This window comes from Schistocerca gregaria, chromosome 3, assembly GCF_023897955.1.
Source record: "Schistocerca gregaria isolate iqSchGreg1 chromosome 3, iqSchGreg1.2, whole genome shotgun sequence".
Lineage (NCBI taxonomy): Eukaryota > Metazoa > Arthropoda > Insecta > Orthoptera > Acrididae > Schistocerca > Schistocerca gregaria.
The window spans coordinates 26,380,774-26,398,417 of record NC_064922.1 but is presented as its reverse complement, the minus strand read 5'-3'; the positions used below and the strand labels follow the sequence as shown (position 1 = coordinate 26,398,417).

Genomic DNA, 17,644 nt, shown 5'->3' with positions numbered 1-17,644 from the left:
AATACATCTATAAAATGTAATTCAGAATGCCTCGTCCCACCTTATGCCGTACCGCTTTGGCAAATGCTTTATCAGCGCCATTCGCCTTAATCACATCTGAGAGTAATTCTTAATAAAACGCCTCTCGCTAATTGTTCGCCATCACAGATACTGTTTGCTATACGGCCATGACGCGCAACTGATTTCCAAAATTCGTCTTCCTCCTGTGAGGATGGAACTCACGACTCCTGGTTTACTAGACCAGTGCTCTACCACTGAGCTAAAGAGGCGCGGCATAGCGGAACTTTTGCGTACTTCGTCCGTACGGTCGTCTGAATCTTCAGACTTCAGCTGACAACACTTCATATTTTTCACTAATATTTGCAGCTATGGCGACCCATTACTGCTTGGATACACATCTGACACGTAGCCGATGTTCTCTCCAAACAAAATCACCTGCACTTCAGAACATGACTTTCACACATGTCTACAAAATCACCTTCACCTTCAAATACAGTTTTCTTGCGACTGATTGAGACGTAGGCAAATTTTAAAGTTGCTATTTCCATTACATCACGTTAATCAGAAAATCGGTAATTTACATCTGCAGTGGAGAAAAATTCCGTTCCGCCCAGCGAAGGGCTCGAACCCACGACCCTGTGATTAAGAGTCTCATGCTCTACCGACTGAGCTAGCCGTGCTGCCTCGTTGGGTACCTCCTGGGTAGCAGATCACACAGTACTCGTTTGGGTTGGTTGGTCCCATACAGAATCTCTCCATGCTGCCTAATGTTTTCCTAACGACACTCGTCACGTACTTCACTTTTATTTCATAATCATTTCTGAGAGGTAAAGGAATTGCATGACAATCTGCAGAGCTAGCGGCGTCAAAATTAACACACATACTTGACGTGACTCAAAAGCCGAACGAGTTACTTTCCGACGTTGTTTTAGATGTGCAAGTGCCAGTCAAACCTCGCGGTGAGGGCACTCTGCCGACCATTTCGCTAGTTAACACCGGTCTTCTTGTGTGTGTTTCAAGCTCAAGACCATCTTCAAGCACAAAATGGTCAACAGCAACATTCTGACGGTTTCGTACTGCACAATTGCTACATTAAAACGGTATGTTTGTTTCTCAGAACTGGAAAAACACGACCGTGACAGGATTCGAACCTGCAATCTTCGGATCCGAAGTCCGACGCCTTATCCATTAGGCCACACGGTCACTGACGACCAAGTATAACTTATATACGATTCATCTCGAAACGCTCACACCCCCTGAGGAATTGTGCTTTCGTTCCACACAGCCGCTGCCCCTTACTCTTTCCCACCCATTCGTTACATTCTACCTCTTACGAGACCGACCAAACATAGACAGGAAAACAAGACCACACACTTTGCGCAATCGGAATCGATGGCAGGGTGTCCCTCGCCGCATTTGCTACGATGGCCATTTGCTAATTCAGCAGAAGCGGCGGCGGCGACGACGACGACGACGACGAAGACGACGACGACGAAGACGACGACCGCGGGAGGCTCAGAGATTTGTGAGAAATACATCTATAAAATGTAATTCAGAATGCCTCGTCCCACCTTATGCCGTACCGCTTTGGCAAATGCTTTATCAGCGCCATTCGCCTTAATCACATCTGAGAGTAATTCTTAATAAAACGCCTCTCGCTAATTGTTCGCCATCACAGATACTGTTTGCTATACGGCCATGACGCGCAACTGATTTCCAAAATTCGTCTTCCTCCTGTGAGGATGGAACTCACGACTCCTGGTTTACTAGACCAGTGCTCTACCACTGAGCTAAAGAGGCGCGGCATAGCGGAACTTTTGCGTACTTCGTCCGTACGGTCGTCTGAATCTTCAGACTTCAGCTGACAACACTTCATATTTTTCACTAATATTTGCAGCTATGGCGAAACATTACTGCTTGGATACACATCTGACACGTAGCCGATGTTCTCTCCAAACAAAATCACCTGCACTTCAGAACATGACTTTCACACATGTCTACAAAATCACCTTCACCTTCAAATACAGTTTTCTTGCGACTGATTGAGACGTAGGCAAATTTTAAAGTTGCTATTTCCATTACATCACGTTAATCAGAAAATCGGTAATTTACATCTGCAGTGGAGAAAAATTCCGTTCCGCCCAGCGAAGGGCTCGAACCCACGACCCTGTGATTAAGAGTCTCATGCTCTACCGACTGAGCTAGCCGTGCTGCCTCGTTGGGTACCTCCTGGGTAGCAGATCACACAGTACTCGTTTGGGTTGGTTGGTCCCATACAGAATCTCTCCATGCTGCCTAATGTTTTCCTAACGACACCCGTCACGTACTTCACTTTTATTTCATAATCATTTCTGAGAGGTAAAGGAATTGCATGACAATCTGCAGAGCTAGCGGCGTCAAAATTAACACACATACTTGACGTGACTCAAAAGCCGAACGAGTTACTTTCCGACGTTGTTTTAGATGTGCAAGTGCCAGTCAAACCTCGCGGTGAGGGCACTCTGCCGACCATTTCGCTAGTTAACACCGGTCTTCTTGTGTGTGTTTCAAGCTCAAGACCATCTTCAAGCACAAAATGGTCAACAGCAACATTCAGACGGTTTCGTACTGCACAATTGCTACATTGAAACGGTATGTTTGTTTCTCAGAACTGGAAAAACACGACCGTGACAGGATTCGAACCTGCAATCTTCGGATCCGAAGTCCGACGCCTTATCCATTAGGCCACACGGTCACTGACGACCAAGTGTAACTTATATACGATTCATCTCGAAACGCTCACACCCCCTGAGGAATTGTGTTTTCGTTCCACACAGCCGCTGCCCCTTACTCTTTCCCACCCATTCGTTACATTCAACCTCTTACGAGACCGACCAAACATAGACAGGAAAACAAGACCACACACTTTGCGCAATCGGAATCGATGGCAGGGTGTCCCTCGCCGCATTTGCTACGATGGCCGTTTTGCTAATTCTGCAGAAGCGGCGGCGGCGACGACGACGACGACGACGACCGCGAGAGGCTCAGAGATTTGTGAGAAATACATCTATAAAATGTAATTCAGAATGCCTCGTCCCACCTTATGCCGTACCGCTTTGGCAAATGCTTTATCAGCGCCATTCGCCTTAATCACATCTGAGAGTAATTCTTAATAAAACGCCTCTCGCTAATTGTTCGCCATCACAGATACTGTTCGCTATACGGCCATGACGCGCAACTGATTTCCAAAATTCGTCTTCCTCCTGTGAGGATGGAACTCACGACTCCTGGTTTACTACACCAGTGCTCTACCACTGAGCTAAAGAGGCGCGGCCTAGCGGAACTTTTGCGTACTTCGCCGCACGGTCGTCTGAATCATCAGACTTCAGCTGACAACAATTCATATTTTTGACTAATATTAGCAGCTATGGCGACCCATTACTGCTTGGCTACACATCTGACACGTAGCCGATGTTCTCTCCAAACAAAACCACCTGCACTTCAGAACATGACTTTCACATGTCTACAAAATCACCTTCACCTTCAAATACAGTTTTCTTGCGACTGATTGAGACGTAGGCAAATTTTAAAGTTGCTATTTCCATTACATCACGTTAATCAGAAAATCGGTAATTTACATCTGCAGTGGAGAAAAATTCCGTTCCGCCCAGCGAAGGGCTCGAACGCATGACCCTGTGATTAAGAGTCTCATGCTCTACAGACTGAGCTAGCCGTGCTGCTTCGTTGGGTACCTCCTGGGTAGCAGATCACACAGTACTCGTTTGGGTTGGTTGGTCCCATACAGAATCTCTCCATGCTGCCTAATGTTTTCCTAACGACACCTGTCACGTACTTCACTTTTATTTCATAATCATTTCTGAGAGGTAAAGGAATTGCATGACAATCTGCAGAGCTAGCGGCGTCAAAATTAACACACATACTTGACGTGACTCAAAAGCCGAACGAGTTACTTTCCGACGTTGTTTTAGATGTGCAAGTGCCAGTCAAACCTCGCGGTGAGGGCACTCTGCCGACCATTTCGCTAGTTAACACCGGTCTTCTTGTGTGTGTTTCAAGCTCAAGACCATCTCCAAGCACAAAATGGTCAACAGCAACATTCAGACGGTTTCGTACTGCACAATTGCTACATTAAAACGGTATGTTTGTTTCTCAGAACTGGAAAAACACGACCGTGACAGGATTCGAACCTGCAATCTTCGGATCCGAAGTCCGACGCCTTATCCATTAGGCCACACGGTCACTGACGAGCAAGTATAACTTATATACGATTCATCTCGAAACGCTCACACCCCCTGAGGAATTGTGTTTTCGTTCCACACAGCCGCTGCCCCTTACTCTTTCCCACCCATTCGTTACATTCAACCTCTTACGAGACCGACCAAACATAGACAGGAAAACAAGACCACACATTTTGCGCAATCGGAATCGATGGCAGGGTGTCCCTCGCCGCATTTGCTACGATGGCCATTTGCTAATTCTGCAGAAGCGGCGGCGGCGACGACGACGACGACGACGAAGACATCGACCGCGGGTGGCTCAGAGATTTGTGAGAAATACATCTATAAAATGTAATTCAGAATGCCTCGTCCCACCTTATGCCGTACCGCTTTGGCAAATGCTTTATCAGCGCCATTCGCCTTAATCACATCTGAGAGTAATTCTTAATAAAACGCCTCTCGCTAATTGTTCGCCATCACAGATACTGTTTGCTATACGGCCATGACGCGCAACTGATTTCCAAAATTCGTCTTCCTCCTGTGAGGATGGAACTCACGACTCCTGGTTTACTAGACCAGTGCTCTACCACTGAGCTAAAGAGGCGCGGCCTAGCGGAACTTTTGCGTACTTCGTCCGTACGGTCGTCTGAATCTTCAGACTTCAGCTGACAACACTTCATATTTTTCACTAATATTTGCAGCTATGGCGACCCATTACTGCTTGGCTACACATCTGACACGTAGCCGATGTTCTCTCCAAACAAAATCACCTGCACTTCAGAACATGACTTTCACACATGTCTACAAAATCACCTTCACCTTCAAATACAGTTTTCTTGCGACTGATTGAGACGTAGGCAAATTTTAAAGTTGCTATTTCCATTACATCACGTTAATCAGAAAATCGGTAATTTACATCTGCAGTGGAGAAAAATTCCGTTCCGCCCAGCGAAGGGCTCGAACCCACGACCCTGTGATTAAGAGTCTCATGCTCTACCGACTGAGCTAGCCGTGCTGCCTCGTTGGGTACCTCCTGGGTAGCAGATCACACAGTACTCGTTTGGGTTGGTTGGTCCCATACAGAATCTCTCCATGCTGCCTAATGTTTTCCTAACGACACTCGTCACGTACTTCACTTTTATTTCATAATCATTTCTGAGAGGTAAAGGAATTGCATGACAATCTGCAGAGCTAGCGGCGTCAAAATTAACACACATACTTGACGTGACTCAAAAGCCGAACGAGTTACTTTCCGACGTTGTTTTAGATGTGCAAGTGCCAGTCAAACCTCGCGGTGAGGGCACTCTGCCGACCATTTCGCTAGTTAACACCGGTCTTCTTGTGTGTGTTTCAAGCTCAAGACCATCTTCAAGCACAAAATGGTCAACAGCAACATTCAGACGGTTTCGTACTGCACAATTGCTACATTAAAACGGTATGTTTGTTTCTCAGAACTGGAAAAACACGACCGTGACAGGATTCGAACCTGCAATCTTCGGATCCGAAGTCCGACGCCTTATCCATTAGGCCACACGGTCACTGACGACCAAGTGTAACTTATATACGATTCATCTCGAAACGCTCACACCCCCTGAGGAATTGTGTTTTCGTTCCACACAGCCGCTGCCCCTTACTCTTTCCCACCCATTCGTTACATTCAACCTCTTACGAGACCGACCAAACATAGACAGGAAAACAAGACCACACACTTTGCGCAATCGGAATCGATGGCAGGGTGTCCCTCGCCGCATTTGCTACGATGGCCGTTTTGCTAATTCTGCAGAAGCGGCGGCGGCGACGACGACGACGACCGCGAGAGGCTCAGAGATTTGTGAGAAATACATCTATAAAATGTAATTCAGAATGCCTCGTCCCACCTTATGCCGTACCGCTTTGGCAAATGCTTTATCAGCGCCATTCGCCTTAATCACATCTGAGAGTAATTCTTAATAAAACGCCTCTCGCTAATTGTTCGCTATCACAGATACTGTTTGCTATACGGCCATGACGCGCAACTGATTTCCAAAATTCGTCTTCCTCCTGTGAGGATGGAACTCACGACTCCTGGTTTACTAGACCAGTGCTCTACCACTGAGCTAAAGAGGCGCGGCATAGCGGAACTTTTGCGTACTTCGTCCGTACGGTCGTCTGAATCTTCAGACTTCAGCTGACAACACTTCATATTTTTCACTAATATTTGCAGCTATGGCGAAACATTACTGCTTGGATACACATCTGACACGTAGCCGATGTTCTCTCCAAACAAAATCACCTGCACTTCAGAACATGACTTTCACACATGTCTACAAAATCACCTTCACCTTCAAATACAGTTTTCTTGCGACTGATTGAGACGTAGGCAAATTTTAAAGTTGCTATTTCCATTACATCACGTTAATCAGAAAATCGGTAATTTACATCTGCAGTGGAGAAAAATTCCGTTCCGCCCAGCGAAGGGCTCGAACCCACGACCCTGTGATTAAGAGTCTCATGCTCTACCGACTGAGCTAGCCGTGCTGCCTCGTTGGGTACCTCCTGGGTAGCAGATCACACAGTACTCGTTTGGGTTGGTTGGTCCCATACAGAATCTCTCCATGCTGCCTAATGTTTTCCTAACGACACCCGTCACGTACTTCACTTTTATTTCATAATCATTTCTGAGAGGTAAAGGAATTGCATGACAATCTGCAGAGCTAGCGGCGTCAAAATTAACACACATACTTGACGTGACTCAAAAGCCGAACGAGTTACTTTCCGACGTTGTTTTAGATGTGCAAGTGCCAGTCAAACCTCGCGGTGAGGGCACTCTGCCGACCATTTCGCTAGTTAACACCGGTCTTCTTGTGTGTGTTTCAAGCTCAAGACCATCTTCAAGCACAAAATGGTCAACAGCAACATTCAGACGGTTTCGTACTGCACAATTGCTACATTGAAACGGTATGTTTGTTTCTCAGAACTGGAAAAACACGACCGTGACAGGATTCGAACCTGCAATCTTCGGATCCGAAGTCCGACGCCTTATCCATTAGGCCACACGGTCACTGACGACCAAGTGTAACTTATATACGATTCATCTCGAAACGCTCACACCCCCTGAGGAATTGTGTTTTCGTTCCACACAGCCGCTGCCCCTTACTCTTTCCCACCCATTCGTTACATTCAACCTCTTACGAGACCGACCAAACATAGACAGGAAAACAAGACCACACACTTTGCGCAATCGGAATCGATGGCAGGGTGTCCCTCGCCGCATTTGCTACGATGGCCATTTGCTAATTCTGCAGAAGCGGCGGCGGCGACGACGACGACGACGACCGCGAGAGGCTCAGAGATTTGTGAGAAATACATCTATAAAATGTAATTCAGAATGCCTCGTCCCACCTTATGCCGTACCGCTTTGGCAAATGCTTTATCAGCGCCATTCGCCTTAATCACATCTGAGAGTAATTCTTAATAAAACGCCTCTCGCTAATTGTTCGCCATCACAGATACTGTTCGCTATACGGCCATGACGCGCAACTGATTTCCAAAATTCGTCTTCCTCCTGTGAGGATGGAACTCACGACTCCTGGTTTACTACACCAGTGCTCTACCACTGAGCTAAAGAGGCGCGGCCTAGCGGAACTTTTGCGTACTTCGCCGCACGGTCGTCTGAATCATCAGACTTCAGCTGACAACACTTCATATTTTTGACTAATATTAGCAGCTATGGCGACCCATTACTGCTTGGCTACACATCTGACACGTAGCCGATGTTCTCTCCAAACAAAACCACCTGCACTTCAGAACATGACTTTCACATGTCTACAAAATCACCTTCACCTTCAAATACAGTTTTCTTGCGACTGATTGAGACGTAGGCAAATTTTAAAGTTGCTATTTCCATTACATCACGTTAATCAGAAAATCGGTAATTTACATCTGCAGTGGAGAAAAATTCCGTTCCGCCCAGCGAAGGGCTCGAACCCATGACCCTGTGATTAAGAGTCTCATGCTCTACCGACTGAGCTAGCCGTGCTGCTTCGTTGGGTACCTCCTGGGTAGCAGATCACACAGTACTCGTTTGGGTTGGTTGGTCCCATACAGAATCTCTCCATGCTGCCTAATGTTTTCCTAACGACACCTGTCACGTACTTCACTTTTATTTCATAATCATTTCTGAGAGGTAAAGGAATTGCATGACAATCTGCAGAGCTAGCGGCGTCAAAATTAACACACATACTTGACGTGACTCAAAAGCCGAACGAGTTACTTTCCGACGTTGTTTTAGATGTGCAAGTGCCAGTCAAACCTCGCGGTGAGGGCACTCTGCCGACCATTTCGCTAGTTAACACCGGTCTTCTTGTGTGTGTTTCAAGCTCAAGACCATCTCCAAGCACAAAATGGTCAACAGCAACATTCAGACGGTTTCGTACTGCACAATTGCTACATTAAAACGGTATGTTTGTTTCTCAGAACTGGAAAAACACGACCGTGACAGGATTCGAACCTGCAATCTTCGGATCCGAAGTCCGACGCCTTATCCATTAGGCCACACGGTCACTGACGAGCAAGTATAACTTATATACGATTCATCTCGAAACGCTCACACCCCCTGAGGAATTGTGTTTTCGTTCCACACAGCCGCTGCCCCTTACTCTTTCCCACCCATTCGTTACATTCAACCTCTTACGAGACCGACCAAACATAGACAGGAAAACAAGACCACACACTTTGCGCAATCGGAATCGATGGCAGGGTGTCCCTCGCCGCATTTGCTACGATGGCCGTTTTGCTAATTCTGCAGAAGCGGCGGCGGCGACGACGACGACGACCGCGAGAGGCTCAGAGATTTGTGAGAAATACATCTATAAAATGTAATTCAGAATGCCTCGTCCCACCTTATGCCGTACCGCTTTGGCAAATGCTTTATCAGCGCCATTCGCCTTAATCACATCTGAGAGTAATTCTTAATAAAACGCCTCTCGCTAATTGTTCGCCATCACAGATACTGTTCGCTATACGGCCATGACGCGCAACTGATTTCCAAAATTCGTCTTCCTCCTGTGAGGATGGAACTCACGACTCCTGGTTTACTACACCAGTGCTCTACCACTGAGCTAAAGAGGCGCGGCCTAGCGGAACTTTTGCGTACTTCGCCGCACGGTCGTCTGAATCATCAGACTTCAGCTGACAACACTTCATATTTTTGACTAATATTAGCAGCTATGGCGACCCATTACTGCTTGGCTACACATCTGACACGTAGCCGATGTTCTCTCCAAACAAAACCACCTGCACTTCAGAACATGACTTTCACATGTCTACAAAATCACCTTCACCTTCAAATACAGTTTTCTTGCGACTGATTGAGACGTAGGCAAATTTTAAAGTTGCTATTTCCATTACATCACGTTAATCAGAAAATCGGTAATTTACATCTGCAGTGGAGAAAAATTCCGTTCCGCCCAGCGAAGGGCTCGAACCCATGACCCTGTGATTAAGAGTCTCATGCTCTACCGACTGAGCTAGCCGTGCTGCTTCGTTGGGTACCTCCTGGGTAGCAGATCACACAGTACTCGTTTGGGTTGGTTGGTCCCATACAGAATCTCTCCATGCTGCCTAATGTTTTCCTAACGACACCTGTCACGTACTTCACTTTTATTTCATAATCATTTCTGAGAGGTAAAGGAATTGCATGACAATCTGCAGAGCTAGCGGCGTCAAAATTAACACACATACTTGACGTGACTCAAAAGCCGAACGAGTTACTTTCCGACGTTGTTTTAGATGTGCAAGTGCCAGTCAAACCTCGCGGTGAGGGCACTCTGCCGACCATTTCGCTAGTTAACACCGGTCTTCTTGTGTGTGTTTCAAGCTCAAGACCATCTCCAAGCACAAAATGGTCAACAGCAACATTCAGACGGTTTCGTACTGCACAATTGCTACATTAAAACGGTATGTTTGTTTCTCAGAACTGGAAAAACACGACCGTGACAGGATTCGAACCTGCAATCTTCGGATCCGAAGTCCGACGCCTTATCCATTAGGCCACACGGTCACTGACGAGCAAGTATAACTTATATACGATTCATCTCGAAACGCTCACACCCCCTGAGGAATTGTGTTTTCGTTCCACACAGCCGCTGCCCCTTACTCTTTCCCACCCATTCGTTACATTCAACCTCTTACGAGACCGACCAAACATAGACAGGAAAACAAGACCACACACTTTGCGCAATCGGAATCGATGGCAGGGTGTCCCTCGCCGCATTTGCTACGATGGCCATTTGCTAATTCTGCAGAAGCGGCGGCGGCGACGACGACGACGACGACGAAGACATCGACCGCGGGAGGCTCAGAGATTTGTGAGAAATACATCTATAAAATGTAATTCAGAATGCCTCGTCCCACCTTATGCCGTACCGCTTTGGCAAATGCTTTATCAGCGCCATTCGCCTTAATCACATCTGAGAGTAATTCTTAATAAAACGCCTCTCGCTAATTGTTCGCCATCACAGATACTGTTTGCTATACGGCCATGACGCGCAACTGATTTCCAAAATTCGTCTTCCTCCTGTGAGGATGGAACTCACGACTCCTGGTTTACTAGACCAGTGCTCTACCACTGAGCTAAAGAGGCGCGGCCTAGCGGAACTTTTGCGTACTTCGTCCGTACGGTCGTCTGAATCTTCAGACTTCAGCTGACAACACTTCATATTTTTCACTAATATTTGCAGCTATGGCGACCCATTACTGCTTGGATACACATCTGACACGTAGCCGATGTTCTCTCCAAACAAAATCACCTGCACTTCAGAACATGACTTTCACACATGTCTACAAAATCACCTTCACCTTCAAATACAGTTTTCTTGCGACTGATTGAGACGTAGGCAAATTTTAAAGTTGCTATTTCCATTACATCACGTTAATCAGAAAATCGGTAATTTACATCTGCAGTGGAGAAAAATTCCGTTCCGCCCAGCGAAGGGCTCGAACCCACGACCCTGTGATTAAGAGTCTCATGCTCTACCGACTGAGCTAGCCGTGCTGCCTCGTTGGGTACCTGCTGGGTAGCAGATCACACAGTACTCGTTTGGGTTGGTTGGTCCCATACAGAATCTCTCCATGCTGCCTAATGTTTTCCTAACGACACTCGTCACGTACTTCACTTTTATTTCATAATCATTTCTGAGAGGTAAAGGAATTGCATGACAATCTGCAGAGCTAGCGGCGTCAAAATTAACACACATACTTGACGTGACTCAAAAGCCGAACGAGTTACTTTCCGACGTTGTTTTAGATGTGCAAGTGCCAGTCAAACCTCGCGGTGAGGGCACTCTGCCGACCATTTCGCTAGTTAACACCGGTCTTCTTGTGTGTGTTTCAAGCTCAAGACCATCTTCAAGCACAAAATGGTCAACAGCAACATTCAGACGGTTTCGTACTGCACAATTGCTACATTAAAACGGTATGTTTGTTTCTCAGAACTGGAAAAACACGACCGTGACAGGATTCGAACCTGCAATCTTCGGATCCGAAGTCCGACGCCTTATCCATTAGGCCACACGGTCACTGACGACCAAGTGTAACTTATATACGATTCATCTCGAAACGCTCACACCCCCTGAGGAATTGTGTTTTCGTTCCACACAGCCGCTGCCCCTTACTCTTTCCCACCCATTCGTTACATTCAACCTCTTACGAGACCGACCAAACATAGACAGGAAAACAAGACCACACACTTTGCGCAATCGGAATCGATGGCAGGGTGTCCCTCGCCGCATTTGCTACGATGGCCGTTTTGCTAATTCTGCAGAAGCGGCGGCGGCGACGACGACGACGACCGCGAGAGGCTCAGAGATTTGTGAGAAATACATCTATAAAATGTAATTCAGAATGCCTCGTCCCACCTTATGCCGTACCGCTTTGGCAAATGCTTTATCAGCGCCATTCGCCTTAATCACATCTGAGAGTAATTCTTAATAAAACGCCTCTCGCTAATTGTTCGCCATCACAGATACTGTTTGCTATACGGCCATGACGCGCAACTGATTTCCAAAATTCGTCTTCCTCCTGTGAGGATGGAACTCACGACTCCTGGTTTACTAGACCAGTGCTCTACCACTGAGCTAAAGAGGCGCGGCATAGCGGAACTTTTGCGTACTTCGTCCGTACGGTCGTCTGAATCTTCAGACTTCAGCTGACAACACTTCATATTTTTCACTAATATTTGCAGCTATGGCGACCCATTACTGCTTGGATACACATCTGACACGTAGCCGATGTTCTCTCCAAACAAAATCACCTGCACTTCAGAACATGACTTTCACACATGTCTACAAAATCACCTTCACCTTCAAATACAGTTTTCTTGCGACTGATTGAGACGTAGGCAAATTTTAAAGTTGCTATTTCCATTACATCACGTTAATCAGAAAATCGGTAATTTACATCTGCAGTGGAGAAAAATTCCGTTCCGCCCAGCGAAGGGCTCGAACCCATGACCCTGTGATTAAGAGTCTCATGCTCTACCGACTGAGCTAGCCGTGCTGCTTCGTTGGGTACCTCCTGGGTAGCAGATCACACAGTACTCGTTTGGGTTGGTTGGTCCCATACAGAATCTCTCCATGCTGCCTAATGTTTTCCTAACGACACCTGTCACGTACTTCACTTTTATTTCATAATCATTTCTGAGAGGTAAAGGAATTGCATGACAATCTGCAGAGCTAGCGGCGTCAAAATTAACACACATACTTGACGTGACTCAAAAGCCGAACGAGTTACTTTCCGACGTTGTTTTAGATGTGCAAGTGCCAGTCAAACCTCGCGGTGAGGGCACTCTGCCGACCATTTCGCTAGTTAACACCGGTCTTCTTGTGTGTGTTTCAAGCTCAAGACCATCTCCAAGCACAAAATGGTCAACAGCAACATTCAGACGGTTTCGTACTGCACAATTGCTACATTAAAACGGTATGTTTGTTTCTCAGAACTGGAAAAACACGACCGTGACAGGATTCGAACCTGCAATCTTCGGATCCGAAGTCCGACGCCTTATCCATTAGGCCACACGGTCACTGACGAGCAAGTATAACTTATATACGATTCATCTCGAAACGCTCACACCCCCTGAGGAATTGTGTTTTCGTTCCACACAGCCGCTGCCCCTTACTCTTTCCCACCCATTCGTTACATTCAACCTCTTACGAGACCGACCAAACATAGACAGGAAAACAAGACCACACACTTTGCGCAATCGGAATCGATGGCAGGGTGTCCCTCGCCGCATTTGCTACGATGGCCGTTTTGCTAATTCTGCAGAAGCGGCGGCGGCGACGACGACGACGACGACGACGACCGCGAGAGGCTCAGAGATTTGTGAGAAATACATCTATAAAATGTAATTCAGAATGCCTCGTCCCACCTTATGCCGTACCGCTTTGGCAAATGCTTTATCAGCGCCATTCGCCTTAATCACATCTGAGAGTAATTCTTAATAAAACGCCTCTCGCTAATTGTTCGCCATCACAGATACTGTTCGCTATACGGCCATGACGCGCAACTGATTTCCAAAATTCGTCTTCCTCCTGTGAGGATGGAACTCACGACTCCTGGTTTACTACACCAGTGCTCTACCACTGAGCTAAAGAGGCGCGGCCTAGCGGAACTTTTGCGTACTTCGCCGCACGGTCGTCTGAATCATCAGACTTCAGCTGACAACACTTCATATTTTTGACTAATATTAGCAGCTATGGCGACCCATTACTGCTTGGCTACACATCTGACACGTAGCCGATGTTCTCTCCAAACAAAACCACCTGCACTTCAGAACATGACTTTCACATGTCTACAAAATCACCTTCACCTTCAAATACAGTTTTCTTGCGACTGATTGAGACGTAGGCAAATTTTAAAGTTGCTATTTCCATTACATCACGTTAATCAGAAAATCGGTAATTTACATCTGCAGTGGAGAAAAATTCCGTTCCGCCCAGCGAAGGGCTCGAACCCATGACCCTGTGATTAAGAGTCTCATGCTCTACCGACTGAGCTAGCCGTGCTGCTTCGTTGGGTACCTCCTGGGTAGCAGATCACACAGTACTCGTTTGGGTTGGTTGGTCCCATACAGAATCTCTCCATGCTGCCTAATGTTTTCCTAACGACACCTGTCACGTACTTCACTTTTATTTCATAATCATTTCTGAGAGGTAAAGGAATTGCATGACAATCTGCAGAGCTAGCGGCGTCAAAATTAACACACATACTTGACGTGACTCAAAAGCCGAACGAGTTACTTTCCGACGTTGTTTTAGATGTGCAAGTGCCAGTCAAACCTCGCGGTGAGGGCACTCTGCCGACCATTTCGCTAGTTAACACCGGTCTTCTTGTGTGTGTTTCAAGCTCAAGACCATCTCCAAGCACAAAATGGTCAACAGCAACATTCAGACGGTTTCGTACTGCACAATTGCTACATTAAAACGGTATGTTTGTTTCTCAGAACTGGAAAAACACGACCGTGACAGGATTCGAACCTGCAATCTTCGGATCCGAAGTCCGACGCCTTATCCATTAGGCCACACGGTCACTGACGAGCAAGTATAACTTATATACGATTCATCTCGAAACGCTCACACCCCCTGAGGAATTGTGTTTTCGTTCCACACAGCCGCTGCCCCTTACTCTTTCCCACCCATTCGTTACATTCAACCTCTTACGAGACCGACCAAACATAGACAGGAAAACAAGACCACACACTTTGCGCAATCGGAATCGATGGCAGGGTGTCCCTCGCCGCATTTGCTACGATGGCCATTTGCTAATTCTGCAGAAGCGGCGGCGGCGACGACGACGACGACGACGAAGACATCGACCGCGGGAGGCTCAGAGATTTGTGAGAAATACATCTATAAAATGTAATTCAGAATGCCTCGTCCCACCTTATGCCGTACCGCTTTGGCAAATGCTTTATCAGCGCCATTCGCCTTAATCACATCTGAGAGTAATTCTTAATAAAACGCCTCTCGCTAATTGTTCGCCATCACAGATACTGTTTGCTATACGGCCATGACGCGCAACTGATTTCCAAAATTCGTCTTCCTCCTGTGAGGATGGAACTCACGACTCCTGGTTTACTAGACCAGTGCTCTACCACTGAGCTAAAGAGGCGCGGCCTAGCGGAACTTTTGCGTACTTCGTCCGTACGGTCGTCTGAATCTTCAGACTTCAGCTGACAACACTTCATATTTTTCACTAATATTTGCAGCTATGGCGACCCATTACTGCTTGGATACACATCTGACACGTAGCCGATGTTCTCTCCAAACAAAATCACCTGCACTTCAGAACATGACTTTCACACATGTCTACAAAATCACCTTCACCTTCAAATACAGTTTTCTTGCGACTGATTGAGACGTAGGCAAATTTTAAAGTTGCTATTTCCATTACATCACGTTAATCAGAAAATCGGTAATTTACATCTGCAGTGGAGAAAAATTCCGTTCCGCCCAGCGAAGGGCTCGAACCCACGACCCTGTGATTAAGAGTCTCATGCTCTACCGACTGAGCTAGCCGTGCTGCCTCGTTGGGTACCTGCTGGGTAGCAGATCACACAGTACTCGTTTGGGTTGGTTGGTCCCATACAGAATCTCTCCATGCTGCCTAATGTTTTCCTAACGACACTCGTCACGTACTTCACTTTTATTTCATAATCATTTCTGAGAGGTAAAGGAATTGCATGACAATCTGCAGAGCTAGCGGCGTCAAAATTAACACACATACTTGACGTGACTCAAAAGCCGAACGAGTTACTTTCCGACGTTGTTTTAGATGTGCAAGTGCCAGTCAAACCTCGCGGTGAGGGCACTCTGCCGACCATTTCGCTAGTTAACACCGGTCTTCTTGTGTGTGTTTCAAGCTCAAGACCATCTTCAAGCACAAAATGGTCAACAGCAACATTCAGACGGTTTCGTACTGCACAATTGCTACATTAAAACGGTATGTTTGTTTCTCAGAACTGGAAAAACACGACCGTGACAGGATTCGAACCTGCAATCTTCGGATCCGAAGTCCGACGCCTTATCCATTAGGCCACACGGTCACTGACGACCAAGTGTAACTTATATACGATTCATCTCGAAACGCTCACACCCCCTGAGGAATTGTGTTTTCGTTCCACACAGCCGCTGCCCCTTACTCTTTCCCACCCATTCGTTACATTCAACCTCTTACGAGACCGACCAAACATAGACAGGAAAACAAGACCACACACTTTGCGCAATCGGAATCGATGGCAGGGTGTCCCTCGCCGCATTTGCTACGATGGCCGTTTTGCTAATTCTGCAGAAGCGGCGGCGGCGACGACGACGACGACCGCGAGAGGCTCAGAGATTTGTGAGAAATACATCTATAAAATGTAATTCAGAATGCCTCGTCCCACCTTATGCCGTACCGCTTTGGCAAATGCTTTATCAGCGCCATTCGCCTTAATCACATCTGAGAGTAATTCTTAATAAAACGCCTCTCGCTAATTGTTCGCCATCACAGATACTGTTTGCTATACGGCCATGACGCGCAACTGATTTCCAAAATTCGTCTTCCTCCTGTGAGGATGGAACTCACGACTCCTGGTTTACTAGACCAGTGCTCTACCACTGAGCTAAAGAGGCGCGGCATAGCGGAACTTTTGCGTACTTCGTCCGTACGGTCGTCTGAATCTTCAGACTTCAGCTGACAACACTTCATATTTTTCACTAATATTTGCAGCTATGGCGACCCATTACTGCTTGGATACACATCTGACACGTAGCCGATGTTCTCTCCAAACAAAATCACCTGCACTTCAGAACATGACTTTCACACATGTCTACAAAATCACCTTCACCTTCAAATACAGTTTTCTTGCGACTGATTGAGACGTAGGCAAATTTTAAAGTTGCTATTTCCATTACATCACGTTAATCAGAAAATCGGTAATTTACATCTGCAGTGGAGAAAAATTCCGTTCCGCCCAGCGAAGGGCTCGAACCCACGACCCTGTGATTAAGAGTCTCATGCTCTACCGACTGAGCTAGCCGTGCTGCCTCGTTGGGTACCTCCTGGGTAGCAGATCACACAGTACTCGTTTGGGTTGGTTGGTCCCATACAGAATCTCTCCATGCTGCCTAATGTTTTCCTAACGACACTCGTCACGTACTTCACTTTTATTTCATAATCATTTCTGAGAGGTAAAGGAATTGCATGACAATCTGCAGAGCTAGCGGCGTCAAAATTAACACACATACTTGACGTGACTCAAAAGCCGAACGAGTTACTTTCCGACGTTGTTTTAGATGTGCAAGTGCCAGTCAAACCTCGCGGTGAGGGCACTCTGCCGACCATTTCGCTAGTTAACACCGGTCTTCTTGTGTGTGTTTCAAGCTCAAGACCATCTTCAAGCACAAAAT

The 17,644-nt window shown here is 46.6% G+C and overlaps 1 protein-coding gene and 26 non-coding genes across 27 annotated transcripts in view; all 27 read right to left on the bottom strand.

Annotated features, from left to right (window-relative positions):
• The window catches only part of LOC126354119 (uncharacterized), a 122,703-nt gene that overhangs the window by 17,663 nt on the left and 87,396 nt on the right, over nt 1-17,644 (bottom strand). The gene's annotated exons all lie outside the window — the stretch shown is intronic.
• Nucleotides 198-269, bottom strand: Trnat-agu (transfer RNA threonine (anticodon AGU)). The gene has a single exon. It is a non-coding gene; the product is annotated as a tRNA-Thr (tRNA).
• Trnak-cuu (transfer RNA lysine (anticodon CUU)) lies at nt 608-680 on the bottom strand. The gene has a single exon. It is a non-coding gene; the product is annotated as a tRNA-Lys (tRNA).
• Trnar-ucg (transfer RNA arginine (anticodon UCG)) lies at nt 1,131-1,203 on the bottom strand. The gene has a single exon. It is a non-coding gene; the product is annotated as a tRNA-Arg (tRNA).
• Nucleotides 1,729-1,800, bottom strand: Trnat-agu (transfer RNA threonine (anticodon AGU)). Its single transcript has one exon. It is a non-coding gene; the product is annotated as a tRNA-Thr (tRNA).
• On the bottom strand, nt 2,139-2,211 carry Trnak-cuu (transfer RNA lysine (anticodon CUU)). Its single transcript has one exon. It is a non-coding gene; the product is annotated as a tRNA-Lys (tRNA).
• On the bottom strand, nt 2,662-2,734 carry Trnar-ucg (transfer RNA arginine (anticodon UCG)). The gene has a single exon. It is a non-coding gene; the product is annotated as a tRNA-Arg (tRNA).
• Nucleotides 4,167-4,239, bottom strand: Trnar-ucg (transfer RNA arginine (anticodon UCG)). Its single transcript has one exon. It is a non-coding gene; the product is annotated as a tRNA-Arg (tRNA).
• Trnat-agu (transfer RNA threonine (anticodon AGU)) lies at nt 4,750-4,821 on the bottom strand. The gene has a single exon. It is a non-coding gene; the product is annotated as a tRNA-Thr (tRNA).
• Nucleotides 5,160-5,232, bottom strand: Trnak-cuu (transfer RNA lysine (anticodon CUU)). The gene has a single exon. It is a non-coding gene; the product is annotated as a tRNA-Lys (tRNA).
• Nucleotides 5,683-5,755, bottom strand: Trnar-ucg (transfer RNA arginine (anticodon UCG)). Its single transcript has one exon. It is a non-coding gene; the product is annotated as a tRNA-Arg (tRNA).
• Trnat-agu (transfer RNA threonine (anticodon AGU)) lies at nt 6,252-6,323 on the bottom strand. The gene has a single exon. It is a non-coding gene; the product is annotated as a tRNA-Thr (tRNA).
• Nucleotides 6,662-6,734, bottom strand: Trnak-cuu (transfer RNA lysine (anticodon CUU)). The gene has a single exon. It is a non-coding gene; the product is annotated as a tRNA-Lys (tRNA).
• Nucleotides 7,185-7,257, bottom strand: Trnar-ucg (transfer RNA arginine (anticodon UCG)). The gene has a single exon. It is a non-coding gene; the product is annotated as a tRNA-Arg (tRNA).
• Nucleotides 8,686-8,758, bottom strand: Trnar-ucg (transfer RNA arginine (anticodon UCG)). Its single transcript has one exon. It is a non-coding gene; the product is annotated as a tRNA-Arg (tRNA).
• On the bottom strand, nt 10,185-10,257 carry Trnar-ucg (transfer RNA arginine (anticodon UCG)). The gene has a single exon. It is a non-coding gene; the product is annotated as a tRNA-Arg (tRNA).
• Trnat-agu (transfer RNA threonine (anticodon AGU)) lies at nt 10,768-10,839 on the bottom strand. Its single transcript has one exon. It is a non-coding gene; the product is annotated as a tRNA-Thr (tRNA).
• Nucleotides 11,178-11,250, bottom strand: Trnak-cuu (transfer RNA lysine (anticodon CUU)). The gene has a single exon. It is a non-coding gene; the product is annotated as a tRNA-Lys (tRNA).
• Nucleotides 11,701-11,773, bottom strand: Trnar-ucg (transfer RNA arginine (anticodon UCG)). Its single transcript has one exon. It is a non-coding gene; the product is annotated as a tRNA-Arg (tRNA).
• On the bottom strand, nt 12,270-12,341 carry Trnat-agu (transfer RNA threonine (anticodon AGU)). Its single transcript has one exon. It is a non-coding gene; the product is annotated as a tRNA-Thr (tRNA).
• Nucleotides 13,203-13,275, bottom strand: Trnar-ucg (transfer RNA arginine (anticodon UCG)). The gene has a single exon. It is a non-coding gene; the product is annotated as a tRNA-Arg (tRNA).
• Trnar-ucg (transfer RNA arginine (anticodon UCG)) lies at nt 14,711-14,783 on the bottom strand. Its single transcript has one exon. It is a non-coding gene; the product is annotated as a tRNA-Arg (tRNA).
• On the bottom strand, nt 15,294-15,365 carry Trnat-agu (transfer RNA threonine (anticodon AGU)). Its single transcript has one exon. It is a non-coding gene; the product is annotated as a tRNA-Thr (tRNA).
• On the bottom strand, nt 15,704-15,776 carry Trnak-cuu (transfer RNA lysine (anticodon CUU)). The gene has a single exon. It is a non-coding gene; the product is annotated as a tRNA-Lys (tRNA).
• Trnar-ucg (transfer RNA arginine (anticodon UCG)) lies at nt 16,227-16,299 on the bottom strand. Its single transcript has one exon. It is a non-coding gene; the product is annotated as a tRNA-Arg (tRNA).
• Nucleotides 16,796-16,867, bottom strand: Trnat-agu (transfer RNA threonine (anticodon AGU)). Its single transcript has one exon. It is a non-coding gene; the product is annotated as a tRNA-Thr (tRNA).
• Nucleotides 17,206-17,278, bottom strand: Trnak-cuu (transfer RNA lysine (anticodon CUU)). Its single transcript has one exon. It is a non-coding gene; the product is annotated as a tRNA-Lys (tRNA).